The sequence below is a fragment of the Leptonychotes weddellii genome, chromosome 1 (genome assembly GCF_054177405.1).
Source record: "Leptonychotes weddellii isolate Sample4059 chromosome 1, ASM5417740v2, whole genome shotgun sequence".
NCBI classification, from domain to species: Eukaryota; Metazoa; Chordata; class Mammalia; order Carnivora; family Phocidae; genus Leptonychotes; species Leptonychotes weddellii.
In genome coordinates, this window is record NC_138369.1 from 123399874 (window position 1) to 123423550 (window position 23677).

A 23677-nucleotide genomic window follows, 5' to 3' on the forward strand; every position below is an offset into this window, starting at 1 on the left:
CTTCTTGATCAGCATCATACCATTCACAAATTAAAACAAACAAACAAAAATTCTGTAGCGATAGGAAAGGGATACTCCTGGCTGCTTCATATCTACATGTCCTCCCAGTCCTAGAAGGTTCCAGAGGAGTAAGAAAAATAGCATTGCAGGTGTGTCCATATGTGTGTGGATAGCATTTCAAGAGCCCAACGGCTGCCTGTCACAGCTGTATTGGAATTTGCTTCAGATTCTGGCTTCAAATTACAGAAGACGTGAGTAAGGGCACGTCCATGACTCAGTCCTCAACCCTAGCCAAAGTAGTAGTTTCTAGAAAGAAAACTACAGGAAAAGAAAAACAGAAAGTCAGAAAAGAGAAGAGAAAAAGAAAGTGCTGTGTACGTTCCTAACTCCTGCTCCTAACTAAAACCTGATGGAGTGATGAGGAGCACGGGGTCAGAGCTTAGGAAAGAGAAGCACACATACACAAGGTCTACCTCATGCTTCAACAGACACACGGTTATTTTCAGTCACATTAATTAAGTTCTGTGCGTGGTGCTTGCACAAAAATAAAACCAGATGTTTAAGAAGTGATTCAACCTTGTATTCTCTCACATCCATCCCTGCCTTCCCTCACCACTTTCAAGAAATTGGCTTTTTGCCTAAACGGCAGGGGAGGGAAGGGGAGAAGGAAAAAAAAAAAGTTCTGGGGTTATGGCCTTACTTTTCTGTTGATGAGCAGTTGATGATGTGTGCTGAATATATTTGGCTTTCATGACATCTCTGAAGGAAAGTTAAGAATTATAGTTTTCTTGAAGCATGTGGGATCCTTGAAGGATTATTTATTCATCATGCCATTAATTTATCAACCCTGATGAAAACTATGTTTCAAAATTGTCAGTTATATATAAACACACCTTAAAATCCACCCTCTGATACATGGGGACACACACACACACATTAATCAACACATGAATGTGTTAGTAAATATGAAGAAAATGGTTTCATGGAATCAAAGCCATCAGATCCACCTGCTTTAATTGTATTCCTCAATGTGTTTCTTGAAGTCCACAACATGTGGACATTGTTAGAACTTAAATAAATTTGAGACATGCTGGGTTACACAAAGTTAAATAGGTGTCATTATCGTGGAACTTTTAGAACCTCTAATATGCTAAAATACATTGTGAATATTTGTGTGAGCAATATTCTGTGCTGTATCTCTCAAAGCTAGTTGACTCCTCTTGTAGAGTATCTCATGAGGGTAATAATCTGCAGAACATGCTGTGAAAAATGCTAATCTAAATGAACCGAAAGTGTTTTTACAGTCTCTGGTTGAATTTCCTTGGGTGAAGAAAATCACTACTTTCCAAAGAAGTCCATTCTGTCCTACGGAAGATCTAAGTCAAACACAGTTTTCCTAACATTGAACCATCATCTACTTCCCTATCACCATTACCATTACTTCTGATTCTAACTCGGGAGGAATAAAAAAAAGAGTAATGTAATCCTTTTTTCCCGTGATAGCTCTTCAGATATTTGAAGGCGAAAATTATATTCCCACAGAGTCTTCTATTTTGAAGAAGAAAAAAAACAAAACTCCAGTTCTTAAATGAATCTGTCAAATTATATGTTGTAATCCTCTCTATTGTATGTCTGCTTTAAGAGAAGGTACCCAGGAGGGTGCCTGGATGGCTCAGTCAGTAGAGCATGGGACTCTTTATCTCTGGGTTGTAAGTTCCAGCCCCATGTTGGGTGTAGAGATTACTTAAAAATAGTATCTTTTTTTTTTAAAGATAAGGTACCCAAAATGAACAAAGAAATTCGGTTTTGCTTCTTCAAATGCAGTCCTAGATCCCGTTAGTTTTTGTCTGGTGGACATGTCTTATCATTGATTCCCATTACTTTACTAAAACCTCTGAGTCTTTCTCCAAAGTTGTGTAGCTAAATGTGGTGTATATGTGAGTTTTTTTGAAAAATGTTAGGGGAACAAGTCCACTGAGTTCCATTTGCCCTCCATCACAGAGATTTCTGTACAATAAGTTGGCTCTCCTCTGTTATCTTACAAAGCTATCTCAGTCTTACGCAAATGTTATCACTTTAAGCTACAGCAAGCAAGGTTACTCCTAGAGTCCTTCTTCCGGTTTAGTACTGATTCATTATTTGACTCCTTTCAAGCAGTCATAAACCCACAAAATACCAATCAGAAAACATTTCTCTAGCTTGCCATGAATCTTAGAATCTAATGAAAAACACTGTCAAATGTCTTTTGAAATTAAGATATTAATCGGCAGCAATTTCCTGACCTACAAACCCAAGCAGGCAGTCTCATAGTTGTGGATAACACCATTTATGTTAATCCACCACCATCTATGGCATCAGTAATAGTACCGTCATGTGATGTGATATATTATGGATACTGCAGGTACAGGACAATGTTAATCAAAACTAATGGAGGTGCAGTTTGGGATCTGAAGTAGCTGAGAGGCCACTCTGAATGACATAAGAGCAAGGATACAACCAAAGACAACAATCACCATAGTCTCAATGATAGGCAACCAGTACACAGCAAGGTTTCTGTTTTCTTTCTCTGTAACAAAATGGGAATGAAGGAAAAAAGACAGAATTTTGTGGCATTAAAACAATGCCATTTCAGTATTTGCTCAAATAATGCAAAATTTAACATAAAATAGGTTAAATAATTCGCTCGACCTTCTGTAACTAGATTCAGTTAAAAAAAAAAACAAAAAACAAAACAGATAGATATAAACCCTGAGCATTTGGCAGCTGCAATAATAAGATGTTAAAGAAAAGCTGATTTTGAAAAGCTATAGCTTAGTCTATTTTCTTTCAAAAACTTAAAAGAAGTAAAAGAAATCTGCCATTTGGCAAATCCAAGTGTCTAATTGTCACTCACTGATAGGCAAAATCCCCAACAATTTAATTGGAACACAGAAAATAATAAAAATGTGCAATATTTGTTTGTCATTTTAAGAACAAGTATTACTTTCAAATAACTTTCCTTCCCCAAGATTTAATCTGCCAGGTTTCAGCCCACGGTGAATTCTCGCAGCTGGGTTAGGATCCCTCAAGAAAGGGTGTTCAAAACAGAAATGCTGAGGGAAGCATTTCAGCCAAGGGAGGCATTTCAGCTGTGGAGGAGGATGGAAAGTTTCTGAGCACAAGGTTTTCCCTTCTCAGGCCTGTGAATGGCATTTGAAAGGCCTCTTCACCCATCTGTTCTATTCAGGCTTCACTAAGAGTCAGATTTTGCAATCAAACAAGCAAACAAACAAATAAATGAAAAACTCCAGAAATAGTTCTTGAAGAAGCACAATCTTGTTCCTGGTAATTGATGCTCTCAAAAATAAAGTAAAAACAGAGAGGCAGAATAAAATCAATAGGCTTAAAATGATCACCACAGGGTGATAATTTTAGCTAATGTTTATTGAGCTCTTGCTCTGTGCTCAGCACTGTCATTCTCCACCAGGGAAGTAATATATCACAATTTTACACAAAATCCAACTGAGGGCAGAGAGGTTATTAACTTGACTAAGAACATATGATTGTGCATATGTGAATGTATACTTGTAATGTGTGTGTATCTGTATATGTGTGCATATGCATGCATATACATAAATCTTTTTACTAAGATATAATTGATGACCGATAAGCTGCACAAATTTAAGAACACAATTTGATGAGTTTTGACATATGTGTTCATTTATCAAAGCATACCACAATCAAGATAATGAATCCATCAAGATAATGAATCCATCAAGATAATGAAGCCATCGCCACTAAAAGCTTCCTTCCACCGCTTTGTAATTCATCTCTTTCCCTCTGTTCATTCAGAGGCAACCACTAATCTGCTTTCTATCTTTTTATGTTTGTTTGAATATTTTCAAAAAATTTCATAAAATGAATTAAACAGCATAAACTTTTTTAATTGTCTTCTTTCACTCAGCAAATATAGTTTGAGATTCACCTACGTTGTTGCACACATCAGTAGTTTATTCCTTTGTATTGCTGAGTAGTAGTCCACTGTATGTCAATACTATAATTTGTTTCACTGTATACTTGTTAATGGACATTTGTTTCTAATTTTTAGCAATTACAAATAAAGCTGCTAAAAACATTCATATAAAAGTCTTTAATTTCTCTGATGACAGCAAGCATCGTGTCATATACTTATTTCTCACCTATACATCATCTTTGGTGAAGTGTCAGTTCAAATCTTTTCTTGTTTTTTTAAATGGGGTTGTCTTTTTACTGCTTTTTAAGGGTTCTTTATATGTTGTAGATACATATCCTTTGTCAGATAATATTTTGCAAATGCCCTCCTCCAGTCCATGCTGACTTTTTACTTTTATAAGTGTCTTTTGAAGAGAAATCCTTCTAAATTTTGATGGGGTCCAATTTCTTGATTCTTTTTCTTTTACAGTTTGTGCATTTCATTCCCTATTTAAGAAATAATCACCAAATCCAAAACTACTAGGATTTTGCTCCTCTATTTTCTTAGAGAAATTTCTCACTTGCAATTCTTATACTTTGGTCTACAATCCATTTGAGTTAAATTTTGTATATGATATGAGATAAATATTAAGTCTCGTTTTTTTGCATGTGCCTATCTATTACCATTTGCTGAAAAAATCCTTTCTCCATTGAATTGCCATGATATCTTAACTGAAAATCAATTGACCATGTATGTAAAGGGCTATAAGTGAGCTTTATTCTATTATGATCTTAACCACTGATACTACATTACACGCTGAGGTCACTGGTTCAACAGTGGGGTCATTGAAATAATGCCTAATAAGAGTCCCTCATCCCCATCCATCCTTTAGTTTCTAAATGCCTAATTTATCATCAATAAAGCTATTTAGGCAATGAAAGAAGCTGGCTTATGTAATTAGGGTGGTCTACAGAAGATCATAGTCAGAGGTACCACGTTATGCATAATCTAAAAGTAGGCTGGCCTGGTCTCTGAGGATCTGGTGAAATCATCACCTGCTACTCAGACTGACCTGAGAGCTCATCTCAGAAGGGACATCTGGCTGGCTTTGTCTTATTGTTGGGGTGTGTGTATAAGGATGGAAGAAAAATCATAAAATCTCAGCACTGGGAGATATACTACTAACCTGTAGCTCAGCTGTTGTACTAGGATCTTCTTTATCATGTATACTTTCTTCACTCCTCATCAGGCTTTGACTGGGATCCCTATAGAGAGGCCAACATCACTCCCTCCTCTACCCAAAACTGCCCATTCATCTATGAACAGTTCTCACTGCTTCAAAGCTCTTTCTCACATTGTGAAATTTCTATGATCTTGAAATTTTCACCATTAATCTAAATTTTGTATCCCCACAAGGATTCTTCTTGGCCATCAGGCATGTGGAGACACTCTCAGGTACTGTTCTAATTTCCCCATCCCTTTAAAGCATTATGGGTGAGAACCAAGGGAATTAACCTTAATAGTCTCACTTCTTCACATTATAGAGTTGTATGCTCCCTTACTATCTCATTCTCCATCTTGAATAGTTCTCTGTCTTCAGTATCTACCTTAAATGGTTATAGAAAAACTGAACACAATTCTCTAAGAGTGGTCTCCTGAAAAGTACAGTAAAAAAGTCAAATCTTATGTTCTTTTGGCTTCCCCAAGCCCTCCCCGCTTCCTCAGCAGTGGGGATGGGATACATACCTTCCCTGTTTTCTGAAAGAGGAGCCTCAATCAATCAGAGGACTCTCCATGTTCCCCAACAGAAAGAGGATGTGTGACCTGGGCACTGCATGGTAAAAAGAACACTGACCTCTGTGCTTATAAACAGGCCTTAATAGTGCATTTTAGAGTTAGGGATAATAACAAGGTACACATAATATGCAGTCTTATGTTCAGTAGTCTCCTTCTTACTCATCCAAGTTTGTTTTGGTTTGGATAAAAACTAGAAATTTCTCAAGTTGATTTTTCTTCTGCCAAAGAGTGATGCTATATTTAATTTTTGTAAAACTAAGTCTGAAAAACTGAAATTCACATTAATATGTTTTTAATTATACCTTTTTACTCAGATAACAGCCATGATAACAAAAAGGTTTTCAATTGTAACCAGTACCTTTAGATGCTAAACAAAATGTAAGCAAAATTTTGGGACAGGGACTCTTGCCAGATATGAAATGTTATGTTTCCCTTTCCCCAGTTTCACTAAATACTACAATGCCCAGTACTTAGATATGTAAGGCATCTATTAATTACATTTCAAGAGTCAGGCAATGGTCATAGTTATATTTCACAAAACAATCATATTCTCTTAAAGGAAGACAACAATTATTATGTGGACATTGAAGCAAGTAGGGTTTCCAAAAATGAATACAAAATATACTACCATTCTCAATTTTATCCTCCTAGCTTTACTGATTTATATTTTTGGTGGATAAAAGCTACTTTTTCCTTCTTGGCATATACCATAGTTTGTAATTAGGTATTATTTGTGTGTTTTTATTATAGACTAAATGTTTGTGTACTCCCCAAAATGCATATGTTGAGGCCCTAACCCCAGTGTGGTGGCTGAATATAGAGATAGGGCCTCTAAGAAAGTACTTATAGTTAAATGAGATCATGAGAGTGGGGCCTAATCCATAGGATTCTTTCTCTCTCTCCTCCTCCCTCCTTCTCTCTCTCTCTCTCTCTCCCTCCTATCTTTATCTTTATCTCTATCTTTATTTCTATCTCTCCCTTTGTACAGGCACTGAGGAAAGATCTTGTGAGAACCAAGACAAGGTAGCTATTTGCAAGCCAGGGAGAGGGTTCTCATCAGAAACTGATTTGAGTTGAAACCTTGATCTTTGACTTCTAGATCGAGAACTATGATAAAACCAAAGGCTATTGTTTAAGCCACCAGTCTGTGGTATTTTGTTATGACAGCCCCCCACACCCCAATAGACTAATATCAATTGTTAAGTGGCTGTCTCCCCAACTAAACTATAGGCAGTCCCATGAGGGCAGCTACCACCTCATTTGGTTAACAACTGTATTCCCAAGTACTCAACCCAGAGATTCCACATAGCAATGCTCAGTAAATATCTACAAAAAAATTATGTAACTTTAACTAGATTCTTCTCAAATGAATTTTGGGAAATTTTTAAATATTCTCCTTGTGTTGCGAATATGTGATATCGGGACTCAAGTTGCTCTATTGGTTCTGAGACCAATTCCGACATTGGGCTGGGAGCGGGGGCTCCCCCATACCAACAAGCAATTCTTTGGACACCCACTTGGTGTCCTGCAATTCAACTCAATTCTGACAGTATCTACCCAAAGATAGCATCCGATTCGACAGGTGAAGAGCTCAGTCCCACAAGAAATCACCACCACCATGTCCCTCCCACTTCAGGCACCAATCTCAAGTCCAGGTTTACCGGTCCTTCTGACCTACTGGCTATGGATTGGAGGTTCCAACAATCCCCTCCTTGAGTATGATTAACTTGCTAGAGTGGCTCACTGAACTCAGGAAGCTTGTTTACTTGCTAGATTGCCAGTTTATTATAAAAGGATACAACTCAAGTATAGCCAGAAGGAAGAGAGGCATAGAGCAAGGTATGTGAGAATGGGCACAGAGCTTTTATGCTCTCCCCAGGCATGCCGCTCACCCCACATATCCATGTGTTCACCAACCCAGAAGCTCTAGAAACCCAGTCCATTTTGGCATTACATACACAAGACTGATTAAATTATTGGCCTTGGCAACTGAACTCTGTCTCCAGTCCCTCTCCCCTCCCAGGGAGGTGAGATTTGAAGTTCCAACCCTCTAATCACTTGGTGGATTCTCCTGGCAACCAGCCCCCATCCTTAGGTTACCTAAGGACTTCCAAAAGTCATCTCATTAACATAACAGAAGACCTTTTTGGCTCTTATCACAGGAAATTCCAAGGTTTTAGGAGCTGTGAGCCAGGAACCTTAGACGAAGACCAAATATAGATGAGAAATATATTTTGGCCATCAGAATGACCAAACATATATTTCTTATAAATCACAATACTGCACTCTGAAAGGCCATATCTATGGGGAGCATAATTTCAAGAAGGTGTGGATGAACATCTGGCTAATTCATCCCTCTCTAAGAAACATAAATTCTAAGCTTGTAGTTGCCAACTGAAATGACAGAGACGTTTTTCTAGCTGCAGGTCCCTGGGATGCCTGAAACATGCCAGCACAGAGTCTATTTCCACACGTCCAGGAGGCTGGATTAGAAAAGCGCACGCAGCTGCTCAGTCCCCCTACTTTCTCTGCTTGGGGAATGTCCTCAAATCCAAGCTCTGCCCAGACTCTGCTCTGTCTTACACAGGCTACACTTCGCAGGCCTCAACTGCTCAGACAGAACCCCCCCCACACTTCACCACAGACTAGAAACATGTCTTTGGAAAATGTGACCTCATCTCTGGGTAACTTGGGTTCATTTATAGCAGAGAGGTCTGATGGAGCTGCTGCCAACCTTCAGACAAGGGGGGGGAGGGGAACTGGAGCAGAAAGAGATGGAATTCGGCACCACCTATAAATCAGTTTTGAAAGTTTGACTTTAAGTATCTTCTTATCCTGCTTCCTTTTACGTATGAGCAGTCCGTCCCAGTCTTGCTATTCAAAGAGTGTGAAGTGATCCTTAGACCAGAAGCAAAACATCACTTGGGAACATGTTAGAAATGCTCAACTCAGGGTCCACCCCAGAGCTCCTGAATTGAAACCACATTTGAACACAACTGTCCAAATGATTTGCATGCACAGGAAAGTTTGAGAAGCACTGGTTTTCAGGGTTCAGGGAGAGCTAGAGGAGGCTAAGTCCCCAGGGACATATCTGAAAGCCACTAGTCAGGCCCTGAGAAGGCCTTTGCCCCCTCTCACAGCTCTCTCCTGAGGACCCCCAACCCCCAGAGCTGCCCCTTGCCTTTCCCCTGGGGACAGAATGCTGCTGCATCCTTCCTCCTTCTGAAGAGAGCACCTGTCCCCTTAGGGGTTTCCTATAGGTGTCCATCTAGATTAACGATGCGGACACTGAGGAGAAGAAAGAAGCTGCCACACTTTACCTCACAGGTCTCTCCTATAGGAGACAAAATTCAAAGTTGCTGAAAGGGGGGCCAACTAGAGATGGTGTGGTGTGACGTCTTTGTTTCAGGCAGAATTTTTAATTCATCTACATTTCAGTGAAAGAACAAACTTTGACTGTTAAGAGCATTTTTCCCTTAGAAACATGGGAGCAAGAGGAAAATGAGCTAGGACAGTATTGGGTGGTATAGACATAGTTTCAGAGCGTGAGGAAGATGCCAAGGGTCACCCACAGGTGCTGTTCTCCCCTCCTCCCTTCTCTTTCTCAGTGACTCTCAGCACTAATGCACAGCTGACCTTCAACCTGAAATACTAACAAATGAGAAAAGAATTCAGGATCTGGCTGTGGAGGATGGGGGTAGTACAAACAAAGAAGCAGCTGGGGCAGGTCAAAAACAGAATGAAAGGCCCTCCCTTCAGCCTCCTCTCCACCCTACCCACCCCCCAAAAGAGTACAGGAAAGAACACGGAAAGTTCCAAGATCACCTCAGCAGTTCTTGGCTTAATATCATTTAGGAGAATGCATATTCTTCTACACGTACCCTAAAGGGGCCAGCATAATGCCTTGGGCATAGAAGATTTTAGCCCGTGTCTGTCAATCAGCTTGTTGAAGACCTAGTCTTTCTCCATTAATAAGATGGTGGTAGGCGATATTCTTCTGTGTCTAAGTAAGTAGCATATATCAAATTTTTTAGGGATTTTTTTTTTTAACCTCACAGTGAAGATCATGGGTACTGATGACCCCACCGCCCCCTACCACCCCCGGAAGGTAAAAGTATGCTCTGAACAGAGGAAAAACTGCAGGGATCCACAGGAACTGTAAGGGACAGACTTTTGGAGTTTCACACATGGGTCAAAGTTCTGAGAAGAAATGGGGAGTAAATGATCCCAAGAATATTAGAAACAGCTTGGCAACAGAGTAGGGATGAGGGGAAGAAGGGGAATGGCCAGGAGTGGAAAGGGCGATATGTTTACATCAACTTAAAAGAGCAAAAGAGACTTTAATTGCCTTGACAGCTTCAACAACATGCTGGAAGCTGGGAGAAAGGCCCCCCCATCCCCCCCCCACTTTGCTGATACAGACAGCAAGTTCTAGGGAGGATGTAAAAAGGTCAGCAAAATTTAACCTTCATTTGAGCTACTTTTGTTATTTTAACCCTGTGCAGAGGGTCACGGTGTTCTTCCCTGATAATAAAAGGATGTTGGGAAAAGACCAGAGAAGGCACACATACAAAGGAAACTCACCAAACAAAGGCAGGCTTTTGCCAACAGTTTTTGTAGTGACATACTGTAGCTTTCGTCTTCTCCTGCTGTGTTATTAGCTTAATGGACTGGGGAAGGAGGGCATTCTGATTAGCTCCCAACAATGCACATCCAGTTGTGGAAGTTCTGCTTTGATAACCACCTTTCTGGATTGCCTCCTGCTACCCACCACTTCCCTGGGACAAAGGCTGGTCCAGTGAGGAAGCAGGCCTAGGCAGGTAGCACCTGCTTCCCAGCCACTGGAGAGGCTGCAATGGCTTCCTGCCCCGTGCTTCTGTAGGCATGCCTCTATTACCCCCCAGCGCACCACACTAGCATAATTACCTGTCTTTGTGTCTGCCCTCCCCACTCATTGTGTGTCCTTTGAGCAGCAGGTCTGCGTCCTCTACACTTTCACAAAGCTGGTGCACATCCTAAGTGCTCAGTATGTGTTTGGCAAATGCATCACGTAAGGTTGATCTCTGTGGGTCAGGGACTCCCAGCAGAGCTGTACCAGGCAGCACCAAAAGCACATACTGTCATCCAACACTGGAGAATGGAAAATTGGAAAGATCACTGTTCTCAGTCACGAAGGCCGTTTCCTTCCCTTGTATCTCCAGCCATGGTGTCGTCATGAGAGAAGCAAAGACCAAGGGAAGGAGAAAGCCATGAGTTGTCAAAATGGGAAAAAGTGATATTTTCTTATGCATCATTATATCTTTCCTTCACTGCTCCGCTGCACTCCCAGGACAGTTCATGACACTGGATCCCCCCCTCCAGCAACTACCCTGTAGCTCACACTCCACCAGTGCTGGCCTCCTTGTCCGCCTGGCACTTGAGGATGTGGAAGACATTCTTGAGCTTCCTTGAGTATCTTGCAAGAGCCCTAACCACACTCTCTTCATCGCATACTCTTATTCACATGCCTAACTGGCTTCTTGTTTTTCACACCACGAAACTGAAGGTTTCTGCTCATAGTCAGATTTTGTAAGGCCAAGGAGTACCATTATGATTCTAAGTAAGTTACACTGGGAAACCCTAAGAGGCATGGTTCCATTATTTTTTAAAGATGTATTATTTAAAAGAGAAAGAGAGAGAGAGTGTGTGGGTGGGGAGCAGCGGAGGGAAAGAATCTTCAAGGAGACTCCCCACTGAGTGTGGAGCCTGAGGCAGGGCTCCTATCTCATGCCCTTGAGATCATGACCTGAGCCGAAACCAAGAGTTGGATGCTCAAACAACTGAGCCACCCAGGTGCCCCAGAATGGCATGGGTCCGTTTTTAAGAGCAAAGATATATATATATTTTTTTACCAGTTATGACAGATTAATGAAGAAAAAAATCAAAGTAATAATCTTGGACTACTCAGACATTAAGGCTTCAGCCAAAATCAAGAATTTTCTTTTTAAAAACTGGCTATATATAATTTGTTTAACTTAAGAGTTTAAATTTGTTTAACTTAAGAGTTTGATGAGACTGTTTTGCTTAAATAAAATCCAATGCCTGAGAAATACCTGGATTTTGTAACAAATAGCTGGAAATGTTTGCCCTTAAGCAGCCTTTGAGGGAAGTCCCAAATTCATGAAATTCACTGTTTTAGAGGTTCCCAAAATACCTGTAGGTTAAGGGAAAAAAAGTAGCTATTTTAAAAATACAGTAACTACCACTACTAATAAACTATATAGCTAAATCCTAACCTAAGGCATCTATTTTTAAATTAGGCTTAAGATGTATAAGGAAGTTCATATCTAATGCGTAAGTCATTCAACAGCCAAAACTGCCAAGTTTCTGAAAGTTACAAGTGAACACAAAATCTATTCAAGCTCACACATTAATTTCGTGGGAATTAGAGGTACCGTGAATGCCAAATCAGACTTAAAAAAAAATTTCCTAGATATTTAAACAGTCAGTGAGTCATGGAAGTATTTCCCTCTTACTTGCTCTAATTCCAGCTAGTTTTTTTTTTTTTTTCAGTAGTTGTGCGTGCTTTTGGTCAAGTCATCATTTCTCTGTTGTTAAGTAACTGAATGATACACTGTACCTTGGTCACCATAGCCTAATTTAGGCTATGACCTCTACTTCCTGAGATGAAGTATATTCTTAAGGGGCAAAGCAAAGATTTCACATCAAACTATAATTTGTGCTATTTTGTTCCACGGTCTCATAAATGGATGAATTCCGTTATAAAAACTTTAGCGTTTTCTCAGAGTGGATTATAAGCCCAAATCCAAGGGGAGAGTAAGGACGGCAGGAATGATTACCTGGCTTGCTTTAAATCTCGATTACCCGATGCTACAGTGAGAGATGGCTTCATTCCTGATCGTAGGACTCTTAGCTCATCCAGTGCCATTGTTTCTGACCATGGGGCCTTCATAAAGGAATTGAGCTGAAATCAAAAACAAAACTAAAACATCTTCTTTCCCTGTTCTTTCTCCTTCCTTCTTACTTCCCCCACGATTGCCCGACAATCCCTTAACCAGTTTCTTTTCCCTGGGCCTCACGACAACACTCACATAGTATGCCGCGTTGGGGACTTTATTGTGTACTAATTTCAACTGAGGGAGAACTGATGTCCCATAAGAACACATATTCCATTGAAAGGTTGACGCAAGGAGCTTAGGGGTAGATTTTACTCAGTGCAATACAGTTTTAATGAAACACTCTGGTGATAAGCTGCAAGGGCAGGCAAAGGCTCAATGAAAGGTCAGGCATTACAAAGATCAGCAGCAGGAGGATAAGAATGTAGGTTTAACCGCAAAACTCAGAGACAGAAATAGATCACCCAGTTTGTGTTTACCAACCCCTCCTACTGTATCTAAACAATACTAGGCCTTGCAGAGTTTAATTCCAACATGCCCGGCAGGCCATTTCTTAGTCCCCATTCTTCTACTGGAGGCCACCAGTACCTCTTAGTTTTGTCTCCTTCCCGATCATTAGGCAAAGTAGTGTCTAAGAAGTAAATATATCATGTATTCTTCTCGTAAGAAATCTTTATGGGGCACCTGGGTGGCTCAGTCGTTAAGCGTCTGCCTTCGGCTCAGGTCGTGATCCTGGGGTCCTGGGATCGAGTCCCGCATCGGACTCCCTGCTCGGTGGGGAGTCTGCTTCTCCCTCTCCCACTCCCCCTGCTTGTGTTCCCTCTCTTGCTGTGTCTCTCTCTGTCAAATAAATAAAATCTTTAAAAAAAAAAAAAAGAAATCTTTAAGGATTCCTTATCGCCTTCAGAAGAAACAGAATACGATGGAATGAAAACGACATGTGTTAAGATTCATGCAAGCCTGGATTTGAATCCTAGCATATTACCAGTTGACCTGGAGCAAGGTTGTTGTGAAGATTACATGACAAAAAGCATGTCAAATGTCTGGCGTATATTAGGTATTCAATAAATGGCAGATGGACTTTCTTTTTCCTCAAGGTCTTCCACCATATGCCAATTTACTTTTCCAATCTCAGCATACTTTCACTTCTTGATGTGCAGAGTCGAACAAAATGACGTTCTTTCCTCCAAAATGCTCCCCCAGCTGCCTGTCATGCCCTCCATCCTTCATCACAGACATTCTGTATCAATTGTATTCAAATGCTGCCCATCCTTCAAAATTCAACTGAAATACGATCTCTTTATTCTGGAATCCTTCCTTATTTCCTTGAATCCTAATCTTTCCCTGTGAATCTCATAGCTTCTTAGGTTTATCTGCCTTTTGGCACTTCCTAATTCTGCACCTTCTGCCATAAACATATGTAGAAGACATATCATATCTATCCCCTTCTGCCGCAATCCTTACTACATCACTTCATTTAACTCTCTAGTCTCAAAATGTTTTGCATGGAATAACCCATTTAACAAATTCAAATGAATACATAAAATGATTTCTCACTCTCAAGAACTAGCTCTAATAACGGAAACCCCATAAGCCATACATCATTCATTGCTCTATCACTCTACGTAGGATATGTATACTTGTATGTCATGGATTTAGTAGGTTTCCAGTCAAAACTTACTGATTAATAATAACCACGGTACTAGTATCATGTGTGAACATCGCAATTTAAAGCAAAGTTAGACTCTCTCTGTGTTCAAATCCCAGCTCTTCTGCTTACTAGCTATGCGACCTGGACAAGTTACTTAATAACTCTGTACCTTGGTTTTATAATTTATAAAATAGAGCTAATAATAGTATCTTCCTTCCAGGTGAGTCCTTATTTCAATTATTAATACAAACATCTATTCCATCTGCAAACCCCATCCTCCAACCCGACCATCACCAATGACTTCAGTAGGGAGCAAGACCCAGAGGTAATGAACTGGTGAGAAGAGAACACCAGCATGGAAGAATAGCAGATGCAGGGGCAAGAATAGGAGTGTGAAGGTAGGCAGTGGTTGAAAGCCATGTGCAAATCCTATTGCAGTTTTATGTTTGGTTGTGAGCTTCCATTACCATGATCTTTATTTGTTTAAAGAAGTTATGTCAAGCTATTCTATTAAGGTAATGTAATGGGACCAAACCATGTTCTCCAATAAATGGGTCCTGAGATGCCTCATTTTAAACCTAAGAGCGCTACCTTTACAAATTGCTTCATAACCTATGAAAAATATGCCATGTGTGGAATGTAGCTACTGGTAAAGGACTGGCTGCTTCTAGTTAGTGACAGATAGTCTGCAGATAGCATGAGCTGTGGATTATTAAAATGTTAAACAGTAATCCTGACATGAGAAACTCAGAATTAATCATTTCCACACCTGAGCCCAGGATCCTACTTCCCAGGATGCCAAGGCAAAAGCAAATGTTTTGGGGACAAGGGCATTTTGCTAAATGCTTGCTGTGGTCAATGCATTTGGCTATTATATTAAGGACAGATTGTAGTATTAATGGCTCTCTTTAAATAGGACAACCATATCAGACACTTCTTGGCAAAAAAAGAAAAAAAAAGTTATTTTTAGAAGTCATATCTGCAGTTGCTTCCAGACTTCTGTTTTGCATTTTTTAGCTTGAAAGGCTCTCATTACAAATTTAATGTTCTTTTAAATACCAGGTATATGTTTTATTAGAGATTCAAATAATAATGTTCCATTAAAGTTTCCAACTTTGATGTTCAGTGACATATAAATGTGTCCAAGTCTCCTCCCACCCATTGCCATGATTGTTTTTAAAAAGCAAATATTATCCTTGGAGTGGATGAAGCTTGTGTGGCGACCAGCAGAGACCCTCTGAGCTGCCTCTGAAACTCAAACTGTCTCCCAAGGATCTGTAGGCAAAGTATTGGAGAGAGAGAAGCAGAGGTCTTAAAGAAGGCTTAATATTTTCCGCAAGGAAGGAAACTGAGGAGCCCCCATTCTTTTTTTGTGATGAATTAGATTTGAGACTGCTTATATTCAACGACCTATCTATTTAAAAGTTAAGTTTAAACCAACCCTAACTCAACATTAAAACAAAATAATTTTAGAATAAACACTCTCAATAAAAAAATTCTGGGACACAATTAGGTTATGTTGTTTCTGATTCTTTCTGAGAAGTGAGTCATGAGACAAGGCAATGCAGGATGGGCAAGTGAATCACATCAGGATACGGAGATTCAGAGACTGGAATGGACAGTCCCAAGCAAGGACGTGTTTTGCAGCTTGATATAAATACAGTTAACAGCTCGGGTATATTTCTCATCTTTGCGCATTCACATATGTATTTATTTGACCTCTTTTTATTGAGATGCAGAGTGTGAGAGGCACTCTGACAGGCACCGGGAATAGGTGTGGAGCAAAACTGTCCACAGTTTAAAAAGATGAAATTCTGTACAGTTTTGTAAATCTGCCCCCCCTCCCCCCAGAAATAAAATGGTATCTTGAGCATGTTCCTGGCAAGAGGAAGTAACAGGATGTCCGTGCCTCAAAACCCCTTGCCCCAGAATGCAAGATGTCCAGGGTCACCAGAAGAGTTTTATGGCCTCCAGGATGGAATCCAGGTTCTCCCAGGGTCAGCGCAGGTAATGTCAGTATTTCTGAGATTGTCCAGTTGTTCACTAAACCCGCTTCCTTTCAATCTGGGCACAGAGCTAGAGTCTATTTCTCAGCCCCATTGTATTAACTGTGGCCGCGAGACTGAGTTAGACAATGAAATATGGAGGCAGGTGTTGTACCATTTCCAGGCCTGACCCAGAAAAGCCTCCCATGAAATCCTGTACTCTTTCTCCTCCTTTTTTACCAACCGGCCAACAGATGCCAACACCTGAGGTGACCTCGAAAGCCGTTTGTTGAAGATGGCAGAGGAACGGTACTCCCCACCACCACCCACCACCACTTGGGACTTTATATGTGAGAATAAGTCTTATTGTTTTAAACCACTGAGATTTAGGAGTTTCTCTTTTACAACAGCCAGAGTTACAGTAATAAAGACACAGAGATTTTTTTTTTTTTCTATATCTATGTCAGTCTAATTGATGGCTTGCTCCTTCTTGCTCTCTCTCCTTCTCTCTTTTCAGTCAAAATCTTGGCCAACATAACATTTGAAAAGAAATATTACGTTTGAAAAAAAAGAAATATTAAGTTTGGTTTATACTGCCATTTCCTTAATTTTATAGGAAGTGCAATATAGGGTTTTCATATATGCCTTTGTCACCATGCTATGAGAAGGCTTTCTGGGCTACTACAATAGCCTCTGTCCGTCTTCCATCAGTCTGTCCTCCTGCAATCTGTTGTCTGCATAATTTTATGAAACAAATCTGACAATGAAATTCCTCTGCTTTTTCAAAATTATTTAAGACTTATCATCTACAGTATAAATTTCTTAATATGCCTGCCATTCAAGCTCATTCCCAATCTGACTCCAACCTACATTTCTGGCTTTGTCTATGCAGAGCTTCTTAAAAAAAAAAAAAAAAAAATAGCTAGAGAGCCCCTCCCCCTGCCATCTCCCAGCTATGCTTTTGTTCCTGGTATTCCTCCTGTCTAGAATGTCTTCTGAATGCTTTCCCTTCTTACCTTTCAGTTCACATGTCACTTTCTGGATAAAGCTCTCTGACAGTCACTAGCTGAATACTAGTAATTCTTTCCATGATATTCACAAGTGGTTTATCTTTACTTTTAACTATAATGTGTGTGTGTGTGTGTGTGTGTGTTGGTAGATATCTCCACTACCAGATTCTTTGCACTTAGTAGATATGATTGAAATCTGATCCATCTTTTTACCTAGTCCAATGCCTAACATATGGCATTCAAGAAATATTTATTGAACAAAATATAAAGGAAGAGAAAAGAGAAGGAAGAAGAAGAAATACGAATTATTGTGAGATTCTCTTCTTCACTCTAGAAACTTGAGCTCCATGTCTCTTCCTTAGAAGCAAAGACAAAAATCCTCGTGTGATTTCCATATCCCTTTCACTAATCATTTCTCTCACCTACACATAAATAAAAAACAAATAGTGACACAAAAACTCCCAATGACAGATCCTCAGGCCCTTTCCACCATTCTCTGAAGGGTTTTTCTTTTGGATAAGTAATGGTTTTGTGTTACTAATGGTTTTGGATAAGTAATGTTTTTGGGTAACTTAATGTTAGTTTACATGCGGGGTTGACACATTTACCTACCATAAGCATATGCTTATGATTCTTCTCACCCGTAAGTATCTGATAAGGTTTTTTCAAAATGATTTATGAAAGCGAAGATAAGTTCTATAAATCACTTATAAAAGATAACAGGAGGGGAAGAATCAAGGGGGGGATATCGGAGGGGGAGACGAACCATGAGAGACGATGGACTCTGAAAAACAAACTGAGGGTTCTAGAGGGGAGGGGGTGGGGGGATGGGTTGGCCTGGTGATGGGTATTAAAGAGGGCACGTTCTGCATGGAGTACTGGGTGTTATGCACAAACAATGAATCATGGAACACTACATCAAAAACTAATGATGTAATATATGGTGATTAACATAATAAAAAAAGGAAAAAAAATAAAATAAAATCCTTTCTCAGAACTTTAAAGAGAGTATACTGTCAGTAAACATTCTGAAAGGATTTTAAGAAGGAAATTAACCTAGTGGAAATGCATTAAATAAAACTAAAGTAACAGCTAAATAACAAGAACTGGAAAGAAAGGTGACAACCTTGTCCCATCTTCTGAAACATTATAAAACTCCAGATACCACAACCAATCCCACTGGTCACTCTGTAGGTTCCCTGGTAGTCTGGCTACACTGGGGTGATCTGGTCACACTGGGGTGGTCCGGCCCTGCTGGACACACATAGATGGTGAGAAGTTAGCCCCATCTTTTTCTTTCACAAAAGTTGTTGGGTCTTAGAAATGCCAGATTTGGTAAACTGGGCTCACTCTAAACTCTAACTGATGACAAAACTGAACTGTTTCCTATTTTAACATTTCTCAAGACCTGGCAAAGCCACATAGAGTAATACTATGTAGGAGATTTGTTTTCTCTGGAAAACTATTGCTTGATCAGTGTAATATTCCTGGAAGAAGATGCAGGCACAGACAGGGCAGTTTTATAAAAGCCAAAATTGCAATTTCCTGAATGAGAAGGTTTATCACTTAACAGGATCACCTATTTTGCTCAGTCTGCTATTTGCTGATCTGAATAATATATATTTTTTCTTTAGCAGCAATTTTCAGTTCTCTTACTTATTGATGTTTTCACATCCAAAAATTGAAAAAAGTATAATTTCTAAGACTTCTATCAAAAAAGAAGTGGCAATTAAAAAAAATCCATTGATTTAATCCCCTATTATGACTTCTAAATTCTTGCTATATATACCATCCCATGCCCAGTGATATCCTGAGAAACCATAGAAAAAGGTACTTCATTGTAAAAAGGTCAGTATTTTCATAGGTGGAACTATAATTAGTTCCAATAAAAATTCTATTCTCTGGTATATTTATCTAAGACAGCCTCACCCATCTGTGCCTTCCATATAACAGAGGCTCAATAAATATTTGGGGAATTAAGGAATGAATATCAGCTGCCATGTGGATTGGCCCCAGACCCTAGAATAGTATCCTCTGGAGAAAGTATACCAAGAAGAACAAGAAAGTCTATGGTGACACATGCTTGGCTTCTCCTGGGACACAGCTAAGACTTTGGTTTCCAATAAAAGGACATGGCCACCTTCAATATGGGGCCTAATTAGCTCGCCAACCTCACTGAGTTAGCACCCTTTGACTTTTCACCGATGTCAAGGCTGGAAAAAATGGAGGGTTCACAGTCCCTAGAAATCTGTTCCTAATCTCAATGTAGATATTATATACGGGACATTTTGAGCTCCTTCCATAAATAAACCTCCTCTTCACCTACCCTAAGGTCCAACCAGACAGAACTTCTTCCCTGTAAAATTCATAACCAATTCACCTTTCCTGCTTTCCCAGTCTTCATCTCTGTGTGTTAAAATTCTGCTTCTCTCTTCAGTGACTGAAATGGCGTGGCACTGCACTCAGAGGTCTAGTTAAAAAGGAAGAGCCCACGAAGGAGATAGAAAACAGCCTGTTAAAAGAAGGGAAGCCTAGAGAAGGAAAGGTTTCAGATGCAATGGAGGAGAATGAAATATGGCTGAGAAGTCAAGAAAGCTGGAGGTAGACAACTGACCATTGGCTCTAGCAGGCTGTGCACCACTGAGGACATTTATGAGCACCATTGCAGTGCTGTGGTCTAGACAGAAACCCAGTTAGCATGAGTTGTGGAGAAAATGGGGGAAAAGGTGGAAGAGACAGCAAGTCCAGACAAGTTTTTGGAGAAAAAGTGAGGTCAAAGGAGGTTTATTTGTTTTAAGATAGGTGCTTTAATGTAGGTTTGTGAGCTGATGGCAATCATCCAGGAGCTATAGAGATACTGATGATGCAGGAGTTAAAAAAAAGAAGGAGGAGGAGGAGGAGGCAGAGAAGAACTGCAAGCATGAACTCTTTTGGAAAGCTACAGGAAATAAGCTAGACTCAAAGTACTAGCCAAAAATTTTAATATCGTATTGATCTTTACACAGCTTTATTTAACTTTATTGTATTTCTTTCACACATTATTATTGCTGTTATTGAGATAGAAGGGAAACAGCTGCATATCTATATATCTTCAGAAGCTGGTGGACTGGAGGAATTGAGGGTGAGAATATGAGATTGTTCTCATCTGATGACATCTATCCCCTTTTCCTAGAAGTCGTAATACAGGACAAATTGTAGAAGGGGATCTAGAAATTATCTGGTTCAATGTTTTTCATCTTGCATTTGGGGTAACTAAGTTCTAGGAATGTCAAGGGAGTTCCTGAAGGCACAAACACTGAATGTGTCCTCTGAAGGAGTATGCAGGACTTGCCTGAGTCAAGCTGCCTCCCCTTTTCCTCTCCAGCATAATCAGGAACTGTAACCAAGGAGGGAGGACTCACAGTTACAGCAAGGAGGCAAGAGTTTATAGGACAGTAAATCTTGGTTATACTCATAGCCACTTCTCCTTCCCACATTAAACACTCTTATTTCTAACAAGCCATACTAACAGCCAGACTTCTCAAAAAATTATCTTTAGTAAAAACACATTGTCTGCCTGAAGTGGGATTTCCATTACCTCAAAAATGCTTCAAATTCCACCCTTTTGCTATAGCTTAATGTTTCATGCTTAAATGTTGCCCTCACTTCTTTAACTTCTGTTAATGAAGTCTAAAATGCTCATTGTTAAACTGTCCAGAAAAGAACATCACAATCAAATTATGTATAGACTACACGAGGTCTTTTTAAGTGATTTAAAAGCTGAATAAATTAAATCAAGGAAAATAATTTATAGAGAGATTTTAGAAAGATCATTTTGGCTTTAATTCTGGATTCTAGAACTTTTTTTTCCACTAGCTTCCAAGAGATACATCAAATCTAAGTACCTAATTTCCTCAATAAATTCCAACATGTTGCAGAATGACATATTTGCACTGAAATTCATGAACTCAGCTAAATGCCATGACACTGACTTTAGCTATCATGATTTGTTTTAGGCATCCAGACAGAATCCAAATGTTTACTAGTAAATGCTGAAATAAGAACCCTTTGAAAGGCTTATATTAATTTTGAAGTTTCCCATTATAAACCACAAAAAAAGGCTTTTTTTAGTACTAGTCCCTAAAAGTTTGAAACTGACACCTAGAAATATTGAATTAAACTTAAAATATTCAATAAGTTTTGTTTTTGTTTTGTTTTTTTCCTGGCACACCAGTTAAATCTGCTTGCAGTTCTAGGGACATGTAAGTCCAGTCTGCTTCTATAATTCCTAATTAATCCTGCATTATACTAATCAATGCATAAATATTGGTTGATGGCCACTATGAATTTTTATTAGAAAAGTCAAATATAGAACAACGTAATTTGTTTCAAATTATCCCAGTGAGAATTTTAAAAGCACTGTTGGGCTATTTTACTACTCTCCATTCCAGGAAAGATTACAGTCATTATCTTCTTGTAGTATTCATTGATCTTTCTAGGCACACACATGTTGAAACAACCAACCAACCAACCAACCAACCAAAAAGTTGTAAACTTGAAAAAAGTCATCTGAGAGTAATTACAAAGATAACTTAATTTTCTAGTATTTAAGATTTATTTCAGATTGGTTCTGGGTAAGTCTTCTGATCTCAGGTCTGAGTTTGGGCAATAACTCAAGGAACAATGATGAATTAGGAAAAATATGTGCAGGATTAATATCCTTACCCATAAAATAAATCCTATATAGCAATAAGAAAAATAATCAATACCTCGATAAAATGGACAAAAGACATTAACAATGATCAATAAACATATTTTAAAGATTTTTCGTACTGATAATAAAAAAATGCAAGATAAGACATGATGAATTTTGTATCCATCAAATCACCACAGTTTCCTTTACTTAAGTAAAATCTTGAAAGCTGGCAGTGGTCCTAGAAAACATGTTTGATTCTCAGCTGCATCTGTTTAGAGTATTAAGTGATGCCAATTTTCTCAAGGATGATGTGGTAATATATTTCAAATGTCTTAAAGTGTGCATACTATTTGATTTAGCAAGTCTACTCCTAGGAATGCCTTTTTTTTTTTTAAAGACTTTATTTATTTATTTGAGAGAGAGAGAATGAGAGAGAGCACATGAGAGGGAGGAGGGTCGGAGGGAGAAGCAGACTCCCCGCAGAGCAGGGAGCCCGATGCGGGACTCGATCCAGGGACTCCAGGATCATGACCTGAGCCGAAGGCAGTCGCTTAACCAACTGAGCCACCCAGGCACCCCCTAGGAATGCCTTAAGGAAATGAGGGGAAATGAAGATCTCAATAAAGTGATAGCATCCGGTAATCTTGATGAGAGCACAAAACCATACCCAGCTCAAAGAAGTAGAGCATGTGTTTGTTAAATAGGTTATAATATATTCATATGATAGTTAACACTACAGCCATTTAAAAATGTAAAAGATTTCATTTTCTACATCCTTAATTAATAAAAACTACAGAACAATATGCACCATATAATTCAAGTTTTGTTTAAATAGACATATATATCTAGCGGGGATATATCTGAAATGGTGCACATTAAAGTGTTCTGAATGGCTAGGTCTGGGAGACATTGTTGAGTGAGCGCTGATTACTTAATTTCTTATCTGTACTTTGCTTCTCTGTATTTGGCAAATGGTCTGCAATGAACATGTATTATTTCAGAAAAAGTAAATATTATTCCTGAGCCACTACTGTAACAGTCTCATCAGAGTTACTGTTTTCCTGTGCTATTTTTTTTTTTAAAGATTTTATTTATTTATTTGAGAGAGAATGAGAGAGAGCACATGAGAGGGGGGAGGGTCAGAGGGAGAAGCAGACTCCCTGCCGAGCAGGGAGCCCGATGTGGGACTCGATCCCGGGACTCCAGGATCATGACCTGAGCCGAAGGCAGTCGCTTAACCAACTGAGCCACCCAGGCGCCCCTCCTGTGCTATTTTTAAACTGCACTTATATCACTCTGCAAATAGCAAAAACAAAATCACATCAAAAACATGGAAATAATATAAACAGGAGCTTGCAATCAGCCCTGTAAAAGCACTGATGATCAGAATTTGGCACTCATGGGCCAAGAGATCTAATGAGCTCTGAATGGACTGAGGGTGATGGTAAGTGGTCTTGGTTAAATGGATGCATACATTGCGACTTAGGAGCTGTGTGCTTCTCTGTGTGCATGTGATGCTTCAATGAAAGAAATGAAAAATGACTGCAGCCATTGAATGCTGGGTTTCTCAGTACAGACCTGCAGCAGAGCTAGAAGGAAGCCCACGGGGTCATTCACTCTAGCGTCTCGGCGCTTCTTCAGGGCTGAACAGAGAAGAGAGGCCACAATGACTTGGATGTCATTCCACTGTCAGACAGCTTTGATAAAACCTTATTTTTCAAAAGGAACCACA

At 39.4% G+C, this 23677-nt stretch overlaps 1 protein-coding gene across 1 annotated transcript in view; it reads right to left on the reverse strand.

Annotated features, from left to right (window-relative positions):
- Positions 1-23677, reverse strand: part of P3H2 (prolyl 3-hydroxylase 2) — a 153468-nt gene that overhangs the window by 91037 nt on the left and 38754 nt on the right. The gene's annotated exons all lie outside the window — the stretch shown is intronic.